The sequence below is a fragment of the Odocoileus virginianus genome, chromosome 3 (genome assembly GCF_023699985.2).
Source record: "Odocoileus virginianus isolate 20LAN1187 ecotype Illinois chromosome 3, Ovbor_1.2, whole genome shotgun sequence".
NCBI lineage: Eukaryota > Metazoa > Chordata > Mammalia > Artiodactyla > Cervidae > Odocoileus > Odocoileus virginianus.
This window is the reverse complement of record NC_069676.1, coordinates 97,602,812-97,622,074: the sequence shown is the minus strand read 5'-3', so window position 1 is coordinate 97,622,074 and position 19,263 is coordinate 97,602,812.

Sequence of the window (19,263 nt, the reverse complement as noted above, 5' to 3'; positions counted from 1 at the left end):
ACCATGTCATTTGTGATACCATAAATGAAGATGGAGGATATTGTGCCAGATGAAATAAGTCAGACAGAGAATGACAAATACCGCCTGTATTATCATTTATATTTGAAATCTGGTGGAGAGGGGGAAAGACAAATTCATAGTAAAGAGCAGACTGATGCTTTCCAGGGAATGGTAGGTGATGGAAAAAGAAGTTGGTAAAAGGGTTCAAACTGTGGCTATAATATGAGTAAGGTCTGAGGATCTAACATATATCACTGGAGAATATGGTTGATAACAATGTATTGTATAATTGAAATTTGTTGAAAGAGAGTGTAACTTAAATGTCCTCACTAGAAAAAGAAAGAATAAGTGAGGTGATAAATGTTATTAATATTTAACTGGATGGGGGAAATCCTTTCACAATATATACATATATCAAATCATCACATTGAACACTTCAAATATATTACATTTTTTTCCAATTACACCTTAATAAAGCTGAATAAAAAAGACATTTTGCAAAGCTAATAAAAGCTGGAGCTGGGTTTCAAACCTAGGCAGCCTGGATCCAGAATCTATACTCTAAACCACTAATTCTTTCTGACAGAAACTGTTCTCTCAAATTACATCTTAATGGTTTTACAGCATATTATGCTTATAGAGTAAAGTAAGGACATCAATTAAATTCCAGGCTGCCATAGAAATATATAGTTTAGGGACATCCCTTCTTCTGTGGGTTCCAAAGCAATGAAAGGATTGTTTGAACAGAAACTGTTTGTAAATATGGTGTCATGAGGAACTTAATCTAAGTCAACTCCCAATATGCTACCATAAGCCACTATAAATGAGCAATTTAAGAAGTCCTTTCAATGGAGCAAACATCATGAACAATGCAGAAAACATCATGAACAATGCAGAGACATTAAGCTCTTCCTGAGATCAAAAAGAGTAGAGACAATTCTCAAAATCTTTAATGTCTACAAGACATTTTGACCCATTCTGACACAAGTTCCTCCCTAAAGTGATAATATACTCTATTCTTAAAGCATTAATCTATTTTATGTATGTATGTGTGTGTGTGTGTGTGTGTATATATATATGTGTATATATATATATATATATATCATGGATAAATTTGAACATTTAAAGCTGTGCAACACATATTGGAAAAAAACAATCAATATTTGAATTGACCAACAGATAAAATATAACAAAGGCAAAGGAGCCGTCTATGTATTTCAAGAAGAGAAAAACACTAGGGAAGCCCACTGCTCATTGAAACTAGAGATATTTCAAAAGCTGGTTTTTGATTGTATATAATTCATTGATTGCTAGTTGGCATAGAGTTTTAAATTATCAGACTCTGGAGAAAATAATTATGAAAAGATTTTGCTATTATAAACGAATTTCACAACTGTGTTATTCTTCCTTCCTCTGTTTTATTTTGGTCATGTTCCCAATTCACATAAGGAGTTATTTTCTCTTAAAAGTAAAATCAGTGTTCAGGTAAAGACATGCCAAATGCATATTTTAGAGTGTTATAATGGGTAGAGAAATAACCCTATGATCTTTTGTTTCTTTGTTTTTAATCTTTTTTATTATTATTCACACATTTGGCAAGTTTAAAGTCTGCCTTTTTACAGTTTCCCTAGTTTAAACTTCCAGACGTTAATGGAAATACTAAAACAAAATATGACGATAAAAATAGTTCTTAAATAATTCCCGAGAGAGCTCCTAAGACTGACTTTATCTATTCCTTGCAGGCACAGCCTTAACATATCATAAGATGTGAACTCTATTTAGCTGACACTTTGGTGGTGTAAGTGTTTTTCACAAGTAATCAGCACCTGAATAATCAAAGGTGTGTACCATCCATCAGCTTTAATGAAGCATTAAAATACTTTAATGGAACTTAGGGTAATTAGAAAGTCTCTTATGCAGTTCATCTACTAACAAGAACATTTTCAGGATTAATAATAGCGGAGTGAATTTTCCAGCAAGGAATGGGTCCTTATTTTACTTCAGCAGTCTCATTTGTAAAACTAGAATTGTTTTATGTGATCAAGGGGCTGGTGGGTATAATTAATGATTAAACCGTTATAAAGTATTAATAGTTCCTTAGCTGAAATTATGTCTGTTCTCCTTAAGGATCGATCATAACAGAGAAAAGGAAAAATAATACAGTTTTTCAAAGATTCAAAACTATATTCCAAAGAGTACATTGCCTCAGAAAAGATATTTTACCCTAGAGAGTGATATTTATCTAATCATGCCCTAAAGACTATTGCAATATGGTAAAATTTATTATGAATTAACAAATGGGTTATGTATAATAATTTACCACAATTGTTGTACGATTGACATTCAACATTCTTTTTGTAACTATATGAAATCAAACACTTCTGCAACAGTGAATATTAACTCAGCTGAAAAGCAGGAGAATAATTAAATGAACTTATTCTTGATCCTGATGGATTGACAGTATCTTAGCGATTTCTTTTTCATTTCTACTGACTTGCTATTCAAGCGGCTCTCAAGAGTCTTCTCCAGCACCACAGTTTGAAAGCATCAGTTCTTCAGCGTTCAGTCCTCTTCATGGTCCAACTCTTACATCCATACATGACTACTGGAAAAACCATAGCTTTGACTATAATGACTTTTTTCAGGAGAGTGATGTCTGTGCTTTTTAATATGCTGTCTATGGTTGTCATAGATTTTCTTCCAAGGAGCAGGTGTCTTTTAATTTCATGGCTACAATCACCTGCAGTGGTGTTGGAGCCCAAGAAAATGCAGTCTGTCACTGTTTCCCCATCTATTTGCCATGAAGTGATGGGACCAGATGCCATGATCTTAGTTTTCTGAATGTTGAGTTTTAAGCCAGCTTTTTCACTCACCTCTTTCAATGTCATCAAGAGCCTCTTTAGCTCTTCTTTGCTTTCTGCCATAAGGGTGGTGTCATCTGCACATCTGAGATTATTGTTATTTCTCCCAGCAATCTTGATTCCAGTTTGTCCCTCATCCAGTCTGTCATGTCATGTGATGTACTCTGCATATAAACTAAATAAGCAGGGTTACAATGTACATCCTTGACATAGTCCTTTCACAGTTTGGAACCAGTCCATTGTCCATGTCCGGTTCTAACTGTTGCTTCTTGAACTGCATACAGGTTTCTCAGGAGGCAGGTCAGGTGGTCTGGTATTTCCATCTCTTTAAGAATTTTCCAGTTTGTCGTGATTCACACAGTCAAAGGCTTTGGCATAGTCAATAAAGCAGAAGTAGATACTTATCTGGAAATCTCTTGCTTTTTCTGTGACCCAGCAGATATTAGCAATCTTGATTTCAGCTTGATTTATACAGCCTGGCATTTCACATAATGTAGTCTGCATGTAAGCCAGTGATAAAGAACCTGCCTGCCAATGCAGGAGACTCAAGAGACATGGGTTCAATCCCTGGGTCAGAAAGATCCCCTGGAGGAGGGCATGACAACCCACTCCAATATTCTTACCTGGAGAATCCTATGGACAGAGGAGTCTGCTGGGCTACAGTCCATAAGGTCACAAAGGGTCATACATGACTGAGGTAACTTGGCATGCATGAATGTAAGTTAAACATGTAAGAGTGACTATATACTGCTTTGACATACCCCATCTCCAATTGTGAACCAGTCCTTTGTTCCATGTCCAGTTCTAACTGTTGCTTCTTGAACTGCATACAGGTTTCTCAGGAGGCAGGTAAGGTAGTCTAGTATTCCCATTTCTTTAAGAATTTCCCAGTTTGTTGTGATCCACAGTCAAATTCTTTAGTGTAGTCCATGAAGCAGAGGTAGATTTTCTGGGGTTTATTTTAGGAATTCTCTTGCTTTTTCTATGCTCCATTGTATATTATAATTTGGCCTCTGGTTCCTCTGCTTTTTCTAAATCCAACTTGAACCTCTGAGTTCACATATAGTTGAAGTCTAGCTTGAAGGATGTTGAGCATTACCTTGCTAGCAGGTGAAATGAGCACAATTGTGCAGTAGTTTGAACATTCTTTGGCATTGCCTTTCTTTGGAACTGGAATGAAAACTGACCTTTTCCAGTCCTGCGGCCGCTGCTGAGTCTTCCAAAGTTGTTGCCGTATTTAGTGCGGCACTTTAACAGCATCATCTTTAGAATTTGAATGAGATCACCTGGATGTCCATCACCTCCACTGACTTTGTTCATAGTAATGCTTCCTCAGGCCCAGTTGACCTCGCAGTCAAGGATGTCTGGCTCTAGATGAGTGATCATACCATTGTGGCTTTTCTGGGTCACTAAGACCTTTTTTGTATAGTCCTTCTGAGTATTCTTGCCAGCTCTTCTTAATATCTTCTGCTTCTGTTAGGTTCTTGCTGTTTCTGTCTTTTATGGTGCCCATCCTTCATGATATGTCCCGTTGGTGTCTCTAATTTTGTTTACGAGATCTCTAGTCTTTCCCATTGGAGAAGGCAATGGTACCCCACTCCAGTGCTCTTGCCTGGAGAATCCCATAGATGGAGGAGCCTGGTAGGCTGTGGTCCACGGGGTCGCTAAGAGTCAGACACGACTGAGCGACTTCACTTTCATTTTCACTTTCACGCATTGGAGAAGGAAATGGCAACCCACTCCAGTGTTCTTGCCTGGAGAATCCCAGGGACGAGGGAGCCTGGTGGGCTGCCGTCTATGGGGTCGCACAGAGTCAGACACGACTGAAGCGACTTAGCAGTAGCAGTCTTTTTCCCATTATATTGTTTTCCTCTATTTCTTTGCATTGTTCATTTAAGAAGGCTTTCTTATTTCTCCTTGCTATTCCTTGGTCTGCATTCAGTTGTATATATCTTTCTCTTTCTCCTTTGCCTTTCACTTCTCTTATTTTCTACGGTATTTGTGAGGCCCCTCAGATAAGCATTTTGCCTTCGTGCTTTTCCCTTTCTTTGAGATGATTTCAGCCAGGATGTCCTGTCCAATGCTAGGAGCCTCCGTCTGTAGCTCTGCAGACACTCTATCAGATCTGATCCCTTGAATCTATTTCTCACTTCCACTGTATAATCATAAGGGATTTGGTTTAGGTCATACCCGAGTGGTCTAGTGGTTTTACCTACTTTCTTCAGTTTAAGTCTGAGTTTTACAATTAGAAGATCATGATCTGAGCCACAGTCAGCACCCAGTCTTGTTTTTGCTGACTGTATAGCATCTCTCCATCTTTGGCTGCAAAGAATATAATCAATCATTTCAATATTGACCATCTAGTGATGTTCATGTGTAGAGTCATCTCTTGTGTTGTTGGAAGAGGGTGTTTGCTATGACCACTGCATTCTCTTGACAAAACTCCATGAGCCTTTGACCTGCTTCATTCTGTACTCAAAGGCCAAATGTGTCTATTACTCCAGGCATCTCTTGACTTCTGGGTAACAGCATACTTACATAAAAAGTGAATTTCCCAGCCTGACTTGTCCCCACCAAGGTGATAGAAATTTGTGAAAATTATTCCGCTAAGACTCTGCCCCTTTGCCCTTCTATCCCCTCTCACCTGAGGTTTGGAACTGGAGGTCTGATAGTTACTGTCCAAGCTGAGTTGACCTCTGTTCTCCAAGATGGTGGAGCAGAAGCTGGGAAGAAATCTAGGTCTCTGAATAAGCATGCAGCTTCTTTCAAGCTCAGAACCTCTTACCTCAGCTTATTTTATGTGAAAGAGTAATAAACACCTGTCTTGTGTAAACAATTTTGATATTTCTCCTGAACATAAGTTATAAAATAATCTGACTTAAGAAAGCTAAATATGTGGTAAACAATGTTAAAAAGACATGTTTAAATGATAAAATATGTAAATAAATTCAATAATAGATTTAAAAATTAAAATTGCAAAATAACAAATAATAATATAATCTTATAATCAATATAGCATATTGGAAAAAAAATTAAGTGTGTGTCTTGGATTAAAAAATCCTGGTTTTCAAATTCAGTTCCATTCCACCACTAACTAGTTGTTCATATGTGGACACTTTATTTTACCCTGTATTTCAATGTCTTAACTTGTAAAATAAGGATAAACACTCAACAGTTTTAATAACATTGTTGTGAAGATTAAATTAGATACATATAAAATACTTACAAAACTATTGAATCTTGGCCCTTAGTAAGCATCCAATGATGTTTCATTTATAGAATGAAGTTAAATTGCAAATTCTGTTGTCATGTTTTTCTTTTAATATCTCATTTTAACTAATAATTGCTTTCTTAATCTTGTTTTAGTATTTTATGTTTGGATGTTGCAATTTTTAAATTATTTTTATTCTTGGTTTTGGTTTAAAAATAGTAGCCAGGAATGCATTAAGATAAAAATGTCTTCCTAAACAAACAAACAAAAAAAGGTCATTTTTCTATTATAGCTAATTATTAATAATATTTTAAAATATTATCATTGAAAATATTTAAATCATTTGTTCTGGTGAATTTGAATTCTTGGATAGGCATATGGAGGTAGTGTATGATACGGATGCTTAAGGGATGGTGGGAGAAGATCTGCCTGGGCTTTTAAGGGAAACTTACCAGAGAATCTTGAGAAAATAGGTGATAATTAAAGGTGGACAAGGTCCAATTTAACATGTTGCAGTGAAAGTGGCAAGACCTAAAGCAGTATGGGAATATACAGTCTGGAGCACTTGCCCATAGACATGCATAAGAGCCCACTCAAGGGACATGTGAGCAGTTAGAAATGTAAGTCTAGGATCTGATGCAGAAGACATTTGGGATTTAATGCCGCTGAAATTGATGGAAAGGAATAGAAAAATGAAAGAGCATCTAGTCTCTCACGCAGCCCCAAGCCATTTCACGTATAATGATCAGGTTTATGGAGTGCTGCCTAAAGCAATGAATCATGTGAGAAAGTACATTATTAAAGAAGCTCAGAAAAGAGAGAAGTTTAGGAACAATGGAATGGCCCCTCATGCTAATCTCTATCCCTCCCACCCCAACCTCCCCACTCTGTCTTCCTGTTCCTCTTTCCCTCTCCCCAGCCGCCCCATGAGCTCTCTCTCGAGCTCTCTCTAGTTCTGATTAAACTGATAGGAATTCAGGTTCCAGAGAATTTGGCAATATGAGGTCTTTGTGACTTTGGCAAGAGCAATTTCATCAAAGTTCTAGAGAGGAAGCTAGGTCCATTGATGGAATGGTTTGCAGAGCAAACGGGAAGTGAAGTGTTGGATCCACAAAGAGCAGATGAGTTGTGAACAGCTCTTCCGTGGAGAGGGTGGCAGAGGACTTTGGGCAGAAATGCAGTATAAATATATTAGTGTTAACAGCACATATCATATGCTGATTTCAGCAAAGGGAGAGCAAAGCTTGAATGAACAAGAGAGGGTAAAGACAGATGAGGAATAGTGAAGTAATCCATTTGTTCACCCTGTACTTCGGTGAGTAGAGAATATAGTTTCTTTGCTTCTAACTGATCTGATTACTTAAAGTCCTGTTGTTCTGTAGCTGATACACTAATCTTTTCCAATCAAAATTGTTTTCCATTCTTTTTAGGCTTAAACAATATCTTTTCAATTTAAAATTTCTGTTAATTTCATTCATAGTGTTTTCAAGTCTACTATATCCTTCTCCTTTTGTGTCTATTCATTCTATTCATTTTTGAGAGTTTGATGTTGAAACTCCAAACTAAAAATCTTGATTTGCCTACTTAAAAAAAATAATAATAATTGTAATATATAGTGGAACTATGTGTACCTTTGTTCTGTATTTTTGAAGTCTGTAAATGCATTATTATACTTCCATAGTTTAAAAAACAAAACAGAAAGAAAAAAATATCTTTCCATTTCAGACTGAATTTACCATCAAAGTTGGTTTAGGCTCCTTTGAATAGCTTAGTATACTAGATTTCATTTTTTTTTCCCCCACTAAAGTGGTATCTGAGTATAAGGAAGAGGGACAGATTTACTGTGTTTTCAAGAAGAGAAGAGAGGGAACCCCAGGTTGCCCCATATTTTTGCATTTTAATTGACTGTTGCTGGTGTCCATTCAGGTGTGACTGGTCTCATCACTGGACCAGCTGGCCCCAGCAATTTGCCTGGCCTCAATGTTCCCATCTGTGGCATTCACTTCTTCCTATTAGCATTCACATTCATTGCACAATGTGAATGACATTACACAATCACCTTCACATTCATTCACAAGCTTCTGTAGCCAGGATATTCACAGTATCCAGAAAAAGACATTGGGAATCAAGAACACTGTCTTAATCACCTTCTTTCTACCTCTTTCCCTCCACTGGTGCTTTCTTATTTCTCCCACATAATTTGGACATGATGCCAAGCCAATATTTCAAATTCTCCTAAGCGCAGACATCTTTCTCAAGTTAAGTCCAAGACAAAAAGTTGTTAGCCTAAAGTCTTTAATTTCTCCATAGAGGTCTAAATATTATATCTACAGGACTGTTTTCATCTACCAGAGTTAGGCCCTGGTATCAGCTTTCCTAATTTTCTCTCTCTTACCTGTTGTTTTTTTTTTTTTTTTCACAGTCTTTCAGGAACAGAAGGAATCATATTAAGGATTTTAATAAGCTTTCTGTCACATGTACCTACCATCAGTCTGGGTGACTCAAGACCTAGCTCACTGAAGGTTTCCTTGTCATTTCCACCCCAAGGACTAGAAAAGCTAAATATTTATTTTCTTGCCACCTCCACTGCAGGAGGGAACACGTGACTCAACACGAACTGAGGGCCTGGACATGGAAACCTGCTGGAGTCACCTACTTATGAGAAACAGAAGGGGTTGAGGCTGTCCTCATTCTCAGCACAGCCAGTTCATGCTTGGAATATGGGAAGGAAAACCCAGGGATGGCCATGAAGAAGAGAGTGGATCACGGATGCATAAGTTGGACAAAATCTTTGAATCTTTATGTGAAGAACCTAGGCCAACCCTTTCTTATCCACAGACTATTTAGTATCTGAGGGGAAAAAAAAAAACCTCGAATTTGTGCCACTTGAAGTATTTTCATACTTGTATCCAAAAGAAATTCTGACTGATACATGTCAGCTTTTCCATCTGTGTTAAACCCCCTTATTGCAGTCTCTCCTGTCCTTATGCTCCCTAGTGTAATATCAACCCCCAGAAGATATAAACCAGGTCCTGAGCTTACATTTATTATAAAATCCTATGCTTTATGATTCTTTACAAACTGAGCTTTAAGTGGCTCAGCTGGTAAAGAATCTGCCTGCATTGGAGGAGACCTGCCTTCGAACCCTGGGTTGGGAAGATCCCCTGGAGAAGGGAAAGGCTGTTCACTCCAGTATTCTGGCCTGGAGAATCCCATGAACTAAGTCCATGGGGTCACAAAGAGTCGGACACTTTGAGTGACTTTCACTTTCACAAACTATATTATCTGCTGAGGGCTATCCTATGTAAGAGAATGACCGTAGGGTAGATTCTCAATCAGCGGAATATACCCTGAAATTTTGGAGACTTCAAAATGCAAATTTCCATCCTTTAAAGACTTTTCTTTTTCAAAAAGAGAAAATGTTTGGGCCGTTTTTCTTCTGTTGTTATTGTTGTTCCTTCTGACTGGATATTGACAATTACCGCAGTGGGTTAGAGGGTGGTGAGCAAGGTTGAGAGGGAGCAGAAACTGATGCCCAGATACTGGTTGGGCACGCTTGGTGGCGCGGTGACGTGATGCTCTCCCTGAGTCTTGCAGACAAAGAACAGAAGGCTTGCATCTCAGTAGCTTTGCATAATAAAAAAATGCAGTGAGTTTCGGTTATAATTCACACATAAAGGCAAATGATAAATGAGTTAATGACTTACATCTGCTTTGTTTATGTATGAATTTTTTACTTCAGTATTTTTTTTCATCCAAAGAGTATTAAGAAAGCCATTTTTGTCAACACATATATCAAACTTAAAGCAATCGTTACCCGCCCTTGACTGCCATTCATCGAGCTGGCTGTTTGGAAGAGTGATTCTGGCAGGCAAGCTTACTGCGGTCAGCAATGGGGATGAAAGGATGGCAGGCTTGAAGACACTTTTAATCTTGGGTGATTTCATTTGATGTGTGTATTACATTGTTGTGTTCAGTGTCAGGGTTTTTTTGTTTTGCTTTTTTTTTTTCCCCCAGTGTCAATTTTAATGAATGAATGTCTCCATCTCTAGTATGTTAACAACACTTCATGAAGTGCTGCCAAACTGGCTACCTGGCTTTATCACAATAACTCAGGGAGATTTATAACAATATTTATGTCTTATATTGCACCCAGATAGGCTCTACAGGTCTTCAGTGAGGTGTTAGAGTAACACATGCTCCCTTTCCTCTCCCTTCCCCCACCCTCTTCCCCTAATTTTCTTTTTCTCTCTCCCTCCTTTCTCTTCTTTCCTCTATTCCAATGGGTAGCTGGGTCTGTAAACTCTTCTCTAAATTATCTCCCAGGTAAATCGTGTAATTGTATGTTATTTTAATACACATTCCAAAGTTGGCGTCACTTAAAATTGCTGTTCATATTGTCCTAAGTAAATTACTCTAGCTTTAAACAAATCTAAGGAAACTGATATTCAAGTAAAAATTAAGTTTGTGCAGAAGTATTCTCCATCCATAGGCGGTTCAGATGTTGTGAGGATTAAGTCTGTAGCACATGGATGCCTCTATGAAATATCAGGAGTATAAATATGAACCAGACCGGCGGATCATTGTTTTAAGTACATCGTTTAGTAAATCATAATTCCTCAAGCAATGCTTTATTATAGGTGATGCGTTGTGAGCATTCTGTACTTGGGCTTCTGGAGATTCTTATTCAACAAGGATGAGAGTTCCAATTCTCAGCTCAGGTGATATACACGAGGGACTTGTTCTGGGAATGCACCTCTAAGGTTCCTCTGAAATACAACTCCAACACCAGGTGTCTGTAAATAACTTATCTATGTTGCCTTTTAAAGACTATGGTCCAACTCTAACCTCCACATTAAACCAAAGCTATTCGATATACAAGAAGGAGCTGCTGTCCAGAGGATCACTTTGGAGGCTCTGTGGTTTTGAAGCTTGGTTTTGAGGCTCAGCATTTTGAAGCGTGGGTTCTCGGGCGCATATGGATGCAAATTTTTTTCCACCTAGTATTTTTAAACTATGTTGTTCAGTTCTGGAAAGAAAGTAAAAAGCAAGAGGAGACAGTCCCTAATTGTATTATGTTTGTATCTTTAAAGTGAGAGCAGATGGTAATTGAAGACACTTTATTTTGTTTTACTTATTGAGATAATTAAATAATATGAAGATATGATATTAAGCAACCATAGAAATATTTGGGGTGTCAAGAAGCAAAATTTTTTGAGAAGGTGATCAATAAGCTGATCTCTGGAAAGTCATATAACAATGTGGCCAAGGAGGGCATTCCCCACCCCTCTTATGGAGTATCCATAATTGCAGAGAAAGCAGTTTGTAACATTTTCCCTCTTCAAGGCTTCCTGGGCCACATTCTCTGACATGATTGGCTTCAAATCTTGCTTTACTTTTGCAAAGCCCTTGTAAAGTGTGGGGGGCCTTCCTTTACTTCAAGACTGCCCACCTTCTACTGCTTTCCCCTTGCTCACATTGGAAATTTCATTCTAATGATTCGCTACTTGTTTTGTTTGTTTATTTGAAAAGTTCTCTCTACCACCCTTTACTCTGGTAACAGATGGATGCTTTTCTCAGAGGGGAAACGATTATATGCAGTTTGGGTGGGATTGATCCCTTTCTGGAATGTGGCAAGGAGACCTGGGCCCAGCTAAATAGAATATTCTAGATAATTGGTCCATCTAGGTGGCTGGTGTGACGTTGGGCCCATCACCCAACACATGCCCATGATAACGATGAAGGACAGGCTGTTTCTGGCCAATTCAAAGCTGGGGGTCTGGAGGCTGATAGAAGTATATTTCCTGCTACAGGGAATTTTAACCATCTAATCAGTGAAGAAAGGAATCCCTTGGATTCTTAGTTAGATGAGTTAATAATTCCCTTTTAAATTGTTACAAAGCTGATTGTTACACAAGCTGAAATGTTGCTATCATCTGCAAAAAGAGCAATCTTAATGCAGTCATTTTCAAATGTCAAGTCACAGAAAATGAAACAGTTGGTGTTTTTTATAAACACACCTATTTTCTGTATTCAAAAGTTCATATGCTATTCCATGTGATGTGCTTTTTAGAATTTTATTATATAAAAATATTGTTAAAATTTTATTTTACATCCCCTCTTGCCCTAATTTGGGCCTCCCTAGTAACTCATATGGTAAAGCATCTGCCTGCAGTGCAGACCGAGGTTTGATCCCTGGGTTGGGAAGATACTCTGGAGAAGGAAATGGTAACCCATTCCAGTATTCCTGCTGGAAAATTTCATGGACAGAGGAGCCTGGTGGACTACAGTCCATGGGGTCACAGAGTGAGAAATGACTGGGTGACACAAACACTCTTGTTCTAATTTAAGAAGGATACAGAGAGGAAAGTGCTAAAAGTAACTTCACAATGATACTGGTTTTGAGTAACAGCTCACTTAATGAGTAAGGCAAGTCTTGAGTTTTAACATTCAACTTAAAGTTTGTATAAATAAAATATGCATCATTTTCTATTAAAATCATTGTTTTGCATCTGTCATATTTAAGAGTCTATGAAATATCTCTCCGTATTCCAAGAAAGTATTCAATTTTTTATTCTTGCTTTGCTGTTCACTGTGTACTCCACCATCTAAATAATTCATTAAAGTGTTGAATCGGACTTTCCCAATACTTACTCATCTTTGTGTCCTGTCTCTAAGCTAGTTTCCTATCTATGACAAGCCAGTAACCTTGCATTTTACCGTTCCTGTAATTTTTGTGTACCTTTAGGTATGATAACTCATTCAAGACATTTTAAAAGTTTGAAGAAATTGTATTATCTATTTTCCTCATTATCCAAGAATATTTATCCTGCAAAGAAAGCCGATAGATTTGTCAGGCACAATTTTCTCCTGATAGGAGCCATGCCGTCGTTGTTATTGACAGAGGCATCTGAAATTCTCGCTAACGTTTCTACAGTTATTAATAGCTTTGTCCCCGTCTACCATCACCTTTTATTCCCCTGAGAAGAATTCATATTTAACATGAAGGGATCCATCTTCCACTTGAAAGCTTGATTTGTGTTAGATGGTAGTGTGATCAATATGAAGCCCTCACGTGGTCTTGCTGCTAACACGCTGGTTACACCAAATGGATGGACTGCAAGTTTGTGCTCCCTCCTCAAGTGAACGTGTCGGAGCTCCACCCTTCCAGCAACTGTCTGAATATAGGGCCCTTATAGAAGTAATTAAGGTTAATACAGTCGTAAGTGTACGGCCCCGATCCCGGAGAATTCTTTGGTATGGGAAAAAGCAGAGCGCAGAGCGCAATCTCCGCGCATGCACACACCGAGGAAGGCCCCCACGAGCACCGGTGAGAAGGCCGTGCTGACTGCGGAGTCCTCACCAGGACCCAGGCATGCCGTCACCCTAACCTTAGACTTTCAGACTCCAGGACTCGGAGAAAGGAAATGTCCATTGCGTACGTCACTCACTGTGATATTTTGCTGTGGTAGCCTGAGCAGGCTGATACTATATTTTTGAAACAAAGGCAGCATGCAGGAGAGAGTAATGGCTTTTCCTGCCTTAACCTTTTTTCTAGTCAACTTGTTGTTATGATTGATGTTTTCTAGTGTATCTTATTGTTTTCTGTGCCTCTCGTCTCATGCATATTTATTCACTGAAGAAATAAAGCTAGAAATAGAGGCGAAAGTCTAGCATTTTCTTATATGATAGTGTCCTCAACATTGTAAGAGTCTATGGTTAATTCAGATGATTTCTAGGGCATACTTATTGAGTATCTATTAAATGCTGGGATCCTGCCAAGAAATTTGGGATAAATAAATGACTAAAACTAAGAATCCTGTTATTGCTGAGCTTTTGTTTCAGAGGGAAATCACATGGGACACACAATAAAAAAATAAATGAATCAAATTGTATGCTAGAGAGTGATACATGGAATGGAAAAATGAGAACATAATAAAATATTGAGTACACACGGGCAGTATTGTCAGGGGATTCCCTGGTAACTCAACTGATAAAGAACCTGCCTGCAATGGAGGAGACCCCAGTTTGATTCCTGGGTCGGGAAGATCCCTGGAGAAGGGAAAGGCTCCCCACTGCAGTATTCTGGCCTGGAGAATCCCATAGTCCGTGGGGTCTCAAAGAGTTGGACATGACTGAGTGACTTTCACTTCCACTTTGGCAGTCTTGTCAAAGAAAGAAGGTAATAGAAGATGAAGTCAGAGATTTTAGTTGCAAACGCTTTACAGGGCAAGATTTCTTAACCCTAGCATGGGAAAAAAACCGAGAGAGTATTCATGAATTGTGATGGGAAACATTATTTTCAGTCTCACTATGGTGGTCTGGAGAGGGGATCCCCCCTCAAGATATGCACATCCTAATCTCCATAACTTTTATGGATGTTTTATCTTACAACTTGGCAAGTGCTTTACAAATGTTATTAAGGATCTTGACATGGGGATTATCCTTGATTGCCTGGTGAGTTCAATGTAATCACAGGGGTGTATAAAAGAGGGAGGCAGAAGGATCAAAGTTAGAGAAAAAAAATTAGAGGAAGGAGCAGAAATAGAAAAGATACGCTTTGAAGATGAAGGAAGGGACCACTAGCCCAGGAATGTATGTGACCTCTAGAAGCTGAAAAGGCAAGGGAACAGATCCTCCCCTAGGGCCTCCAAAAGAAGCAGAGCCTCACCAACACCTTGAATCTGTTGACGCTTTTCAGTTTCTAAGTAATGTCCAACTCTTCCCGAGTCCCTGGACCATAGCCCGCTAGACTTCTCTGTCCATGGGATTCTCCAGGCAAGAATATTGGAGTGAGTTGCCACGTCCTTCTCCAGGGGAATGTTCTCAACCCAGGGATCGAACCTAGGTCTCCCACATTGCAGGCAGATTCTTTAGTGCCTGTGCCACTGGGGAAGCCATAGAAACATATAGTGGTTTCTCCTGTTGCTGTAACAAATTACCGCAAGTGAAGCAGCTTAACAGGCTTCCCAGGTGGCTGGGGAAAGAGGCCTCCTGCCAAGCAGGAGGCAGAGGAGAATGCAGCTGGCCTCCTTGGTTGGGTAGATCCTCTGGAGGAGGAAATGGCAACCCACTCCAGTATTCTTGTCTGGAAAATCCCTTGGACTGAAGAACCTGGCTGGCTACTGTCCAAGTGATCACAAAGAATCAAACATGACTCAGCATGCACACATACATTTCTAACTGAAATGAATTATGTTAATATAGGAGAATTAATAGTATATGTGACTTTATCATGACAATAAATTATGGATATTTTTATGTCATGTGAAAGTGTGTCAGTTTATGAAAGTATCTAAAACTATTGTTTATGGCCATGATCACTTCAAAACTGCAGTAGTTATCAGGTCCAGCACTTGGGAAAACTAACTTTATGTAATACCTTACCAAAAAAGCATATCATTGCTGTACCATAAATTTCTTCATATACTGAATGTTTTGATAGCAACACTTCAATATAGTTGAGTTCCTTTGCAATCTTGAAATAGTTTGCATTTGGAAACATTAACTTGAAGTAAGGTTCATAGGCTTAACCAGACTTCAGAAAGCACCCTTGGAATAAAATGTTTACATCTCCTACTATAAGACTTCCATACTGTAAAGGCTTAGACTTTTACTCAGAGGAAAAAGAGGCCCCATGACAGAAGATTTGATTTCACATAATTTTTTTTTAAAGGATTACCTTGGCTATCATGTTGACGAAGTATCACTGGCAGCGAATATCTCGGCAAGAAATGATGGTGTTCAGACCAGTATGGTAATGATATAGTGATAAAGAAAAATCCAGTTCTGATTGCATTTTGAAATTTGAGCCAATGGGATTTCCTTAAGACATACATGTAGAGTCAGCAAAAATAGATTTCTACTGTTGTCTGTGTATATATTTGTTTCTCTGTTTGATGATTTTACTATTTATATTTGGGTGGTGAAAGAATTGCTAGAGGGTGTTCTGGAGTATGTAAGAGGAATGAGCCCTGCTGCCTAGCAAGCAGCCTGGTTTTTTCTTATTTGCAGTGATAATCTTCTCTAGAAATAAAACTGGAGCACCTTATTTTGCAGCTCCAATTCTTGAAATTTCCCTTCTCAATTCTTGAAATTCCGATTTTCCAAACTAATCTAATACCCTCCAAAGATACAAGGCAGAGGTAAATGCGTTAATAATAATAGTAGAAAATAATTGACACAAGGACAGTCATGGAGAATGTTGCTACAAAAAATACTTTTGTTGTGCAAATAAGAGCTCAGAATTCCTTTTTAATAAAAACAAACCAACCCTGTTTCAGCACTTTGTTTATACAAAACACTGTGCTACATGCTGTGAAAAATAGGGCCTTTGCTTCCACAAATGTGCTTTGTTTGAGGGAAAATTATACATACTTGAGAGATATTAAATACTAATAAAATATCTGCATGGCCATTTATGGAAATAAATGAGGGGTTGACATAAGAAAAGTTAGGATACATTTCTAGATAAAGCATATGTGTGGTAGGAGCTCTGAGGAAGAAGTCATTTTACACAACAAAAGTTAATAAAGTTTTAGAACTTCTGCTAAGGTTCTCAGTCAAGGAACTTAGAGAGAAAGGTGGAAAACAGCCCTACAGATAATCCCTAATAAACTCCATATAAATTTATGGAGTTACTAAATATCCTGTCTACACACACACACACACACACACACACACACACAATGAGAAATTGTTTTCCTCTGTGCCAATTGTCACTGTACACAGCATCATTAGTTAATGTAGACATGAACTTCATGAGGAGCTAACGTATTTTTTCTCTTCAACACATGAAGGTGGCAGTTTTGACCGTCAACATTGTTGTTACTGCTCAGTTCTGGTCACTATTAGAGCATATTTTTTAAGTACCAAAACAACAAAGGCTTTAATATTGACTGGGGTGGGGGAAAGAAGTAGCAGCATTTTAAAAGATTTTGAACTTTGTGGATAACTTCTACTATTATTGAAAAATTTATCCCATATATAAAAGGTGTATATCTAAGAATGCCATAGCATTACCACAAACCTGGTAACTTAGAACAATAGAAATGTATTTCTGCTCTTTATGGAGGTCAGAAGTTCAAACAGGGTGTTGACATGGTCAGGAAGAATCTCCTCCACCTCTCCTAGGTCCTGGGGACTGCTGGCAATTCTTAACATTCCTTGGCTTGTGGTCGCATAATTCTAATTTCTGCTTTGTCTTCATATCACCTCCTCTGCTCTGTGTGTTTAAGGGCTCAAACGTCGCCACAACTTTGCCCACACTAGGTGTCTTTTTTTAAATAACAGACATCCTAAATGGTATGAGGGGATATTGACGTGATGATTAGTAATGTTTAGCAACTTTTCACATGCCTGTTGGCCATTGTAGGTCAAGTTTGAAAGTGATAGTTGCTCAGCGTGTCTGACTCTTTGGGACCTCATGCACTGTAGCCTTCTGGGCTCTTCTCTCCATGGGATTTCCCAGGTAAGAATGCTGGATGGGATGCCATTTCCTCCTCCAGGGGATCTTTCCGACCCAGGGATTGAGCCCACATTTCCTTCATCTCCTGCATTGCAGGTGGATTCTTTACCCACTGAGCCATTCAGCTCCTTAGCCCATTTTAAAATCAGATTATTATTATTATTATATTGCTATTGAGTTGTAGAAGTTTTTAATATATTTTGTAAATGACTCCCTTGTCTAATATATGATTTGCAAATATTTTCTTTCATTCTGAAGATTACCTTCACTATTTGCACTATTTGCTTTTCAGTGTAGAAGCTTTTTAGTTTTATGTAGTTCTACTTGTTTATTTTGCTTTTGTTGCCTGTGTTTTGGGTTTAAAATCCATGAAATCATTACTAAGATTAATGTCATGAAGTTTTCCCTACTGTTTCTTCTAGAAGTTGTACAGTTTCAGATTTCATGATCTATACAATTGTTTTATGGTCTTTAATCCATTTGTGTTGATTTTTATATATGGTGAAAGAGAAGGATCCAATTTCATTCTTTTGCAGTATTGGCTAAAGATATTATCCTTTCCCCATTGTGTATTCCTGGTACCTTATCAATCAGTTGGCCTTATTTGTGTGGATTTATTTCTGGACTTCTTGCTGTGTTACACTGATACGTATACCTCTCATTATGCCAATACCATACTTTTTAAATTGCTGTGGCTTTGTCATGTATTTTATAATCAAGAATGAAGCTTAGTGGTTTAGTTACTAAGTCAAGTTTGATTCAAGCTTGGCTCTTTTTCAAGACTGTTTTAGCTATTTGAGGTTCTTTCTGGTTCTGTATGAATTTCAGAATTGCTTTTTCTATTTTCATAAGCAATGCAGTTGGGATTTTGGTAGAAGCTAGGGGTGGATGGTCCCCTGCCAATCATACAGCACCGTGCCAGGGTGCCGGTTTTGGTGAGTGAGTGTCTCCCTTCTGCTGCCCTTTCACTGTTGCTCTTTCACACTCCTCTGGAGCACTCCTCTTGGCTAGTTTCTGCATATCTCACAAAGGGCACTGATCTTCGTGTTGCTTTTGAATTGATGTGTTGGGGATGTTGTAGGGAGGGAAGACCTCAGGGTTTTATTCCAACATATTGGTAATGCCAGTCCTCTGCAGTTTAAAATAATATGATCAGAGTAGATCCCACCTAGGTGATCTTTGAGTTAACATCCAAAACAGGTTTCAAATATGCAAATAAAATAGCATTCTCTTCAAGATATAATGTCAGATATTGTATATTAAATGTATGTGAGAAAACATGTGGTTTGCTCCCAAAACACCATTTTTACCTAAATTCAATTTTTATAAATGCTAGTTTCTTACAATTGGTAAATACATTTAGGGAATGTATATTTCAATGATACTGTGATTTCATTTAAGTACACCAGCTATTTATTTGCTGTTCAGATAATGATCACTTAATATGCAGAACCATTCTTTAGACTATACATGCCATGAGCTACTTTAGGGATTTAAGTGCGCTCTTGAAAACTGTAAACTATGATTCAGTGAATGACTCCAGTGCCTAGCTAAAACCACTTTAACTCCCTTTCCCCAACTACCTTTGCAAAAATGGAAAAGTTATAAAGTTAAAATCAGTGCTGGAATAGGCTTTTTAACTCTTTTCTGTTCCTTCAAATAATGTTTTTCAAACACCTGGGCACTTCATGGTCAAAATTACAGTGTTTCAATAAGGACCAAAG